This window comes from Cannabis sativa, chromosome 3 (genome assembly GCF_029168945.1).
Source record: "Cannabis sativa cultivar Pink pepper isolate KNU-18-1 chromosome 3, ASM2916894v1, whole genome shotgun sequence".
NCBI classification, from domain to species: domain Eukaryota; kingdom Viridiplantae; phylum Streptophyta; class Magnoliopsida; order Rosales; family Cannabaceae; genus Cannabis; species Cannabis sativa.
This window is the reverse complement of record NC_083603.1, coordinates 27,579,445-27,581,751: the sequence shown is the minus strand read 5'-3', so window position 1 is coordinate 27,581,751 and position 2,307 is coordinate 27,579,445. Positions and strand designations below refer to the sequence as shown.

At 43.0% G+C, this 2,307-nt stretch overlaps 1 non-coding gene across 1 annotated transcript; it reads right to left on the bottom strand.

Moving 5' to 3' along the window:
- Positions 1-449: 449 nt before the first annotated feature.
- LOC133036372 (small nucleolar RNA R71) lies at positions 450-555 on the bottom strand. Its single transcript, XR_009687028.1, has one exon. It is a non-coding gene; the product is annotated as a small nucleolar RNA R71 (small nucleolar RNA).
- Between the last annotated feature and the right edge of the window lie 1,752 nt (positions 556-2,307).

Sequence of the window (2,307 nt, the reverse complement as noted above, 5' to 3'; positions counted from 1 at the left end):
TCAGACATCATGGCTGCCAATGCTGCAAACAATGGAGGCAATAACGGTAACAATGGTGGCGCGTAGAAGATCAAGCTAATGGCCGCGGCTTGAGAGATTACATTCTCCCTACTCGACGGGAGTGCGGTCATGTATCGGGCCACGGCGATGGATGCAAATAACTTTGAGATCAAACCTGCCATACTTCAGATGGTGCAGTCTTCAGTTCAGTTTGGTGGCCTCCCTTCTGAAGATCCTAATCTGCATCTCTCTAATTTCATGGAACTTTGTGAAACCTTTAAAGTTAATGGAGTTAGTGATGATGCTATTCGACTGAGACTGTTCCCATTCTCTCTTAGAGAGCGAGCCAAGAGTTGGCTAAACTCCTTGCCACCCAACTCTATTGCCACCTGGAATGATCTGGCAACGAAATTCTTGTCAAAGTTCTTTCCTCCCGGCCAAGTACGCAAAGGCGAGAGGAGAAATTAATAACTTCTGCCAACAAGATAATGAATCTCTCCATGAGGCTTGGGAGAGGTTTAAAGATTTGATCAGAAAGTGCCCTCACCATGGTATAGAGAAGTGGATGCTGGTCCACAACTTCTACAATGGGTTGGTAGGAAATACAAGAACTTTAATAGATGCTGCAGCTGGAGGAGCCTTTATGAGGAAGAGTGCTAATGAGGCTTATGATCTATTAGAGGAGATGGCTCTAAACAATCAACAGTGGCCAACTGAGAGGAGTCAATCAAAGAAGGTAGCTGGTGTGTTAGAGGTCGATGCCATCACCAAGTTGACAGCACAGGTTGAGGCATTGACAAAGATAATTGCAGGGCAAGCTAAACAAGCCCAAGTTGTGTGTGAGTTATGTGGGGGAAGCCATCACTTTTCAGAATGCCAAGCTGATGTGGATGATTTGCCAATGGATGAAGCTAAAGCCATTGGAAACTATTCACAGAACAACAACAACAATTATGGGTTCAACCAGGGTAACAACCGAAGAAACAGTGGGTTCTATCAGCAACGAAAAAGAAATGCCATTGGAGCGGTTCTGGGTCAAAGAGTTGACAGAGTATTCCACACAATCTACTATGCTAGTAGAACTCTGAATGACGCTCAATTAAACTACGCCACTACAGAGAAAGAAATGCTGGCAATAGTGTTTGCTTGTGACAAATTTCGACCCTACCTAATTGGAAATAAGGTAATTGTTTACACAGATCATTCAGCAATCAAATACCTTATGACCAAGAAGGATGCAAAACCAAGACTGATTCGGTGGGTACTCTTACTTCAAGAGTTCGACTTAGATATAAAAGATAAAAAGGGCACCGAGAACCTGGTAGCAGACCATTTGTCAAGATTAGAGCTGCAAGAGAGTCAGAATACAAAGGAGGTACAAATAAATGAGCAATTTCCTGATGAACAACTCTTTAGTGTGAGGGAAAACCTGATGGTACCTTGGTACGCTGACTATGTTAATTTCTTGGCTGCAAAAATAACTCCACCCGAGCTTTCGCGTCAACAATTGAAGAAATTCTTTTCTGAGGTGAAACATTACAATTGGGAAGAACCAATCCTCTACAAGCACTGCGCCGATCAGATCATAAGGAGATGTGTTCCTGAAGAGGAGATGTATTCTATCCTAAATCACTGTCATGCTTTACCATGTGGGGGACATTTTAGTGGAAATAGAACAGCTGCAAAGGTGTTGCAAAGTGGATTCTTTTGGCCAACGCTATTCAAGGATGCTACTACTTTTGTAAAGGCATGTGATCGTTGTCAACGAACAGGTAATATCTCAAGACGAAACGAGATGCCTTTAACAGGAATTTTAGAAGTTGAATTGTTTGATGTATGGGGAATAGACTTTATGGGTCCTTTTCCTTCATCCTTTAGCAATCAGTACATTCTTTTGGCTGTTGATTATGTGTCTAAATGGGTCGAAGCTTCAGCTACACCTCAAAATGATGGAAAGACAGTTCTCCGCTTCTTACAAAAGAACATTTTTACTCGGTTTGGTACTCCTCGAGCAATAGTAAGCGATGAAGGGAGCCACTTCTGTAACAAGCAGTTTGAAGCACTCCTCTCAAGATATGGTGTTCGACATCGAACTGCTTTACCATACCACCCCCAAAGTAACGGCCAAGCTGAAATCTCTAACCGAGAGATTAAGATGATTCTGGAGAAAACAGTGCAAAGATCAAGGAAAGATTGGTCAAGGAAGTTGGATGACGCACTGTGGGCATACAGAACAGCGTTCAAAACACCGATTGGCATGTCCCCATATCGGTTGGTGTTTGGAAAGGCTTGTCATTTACCGGTGGA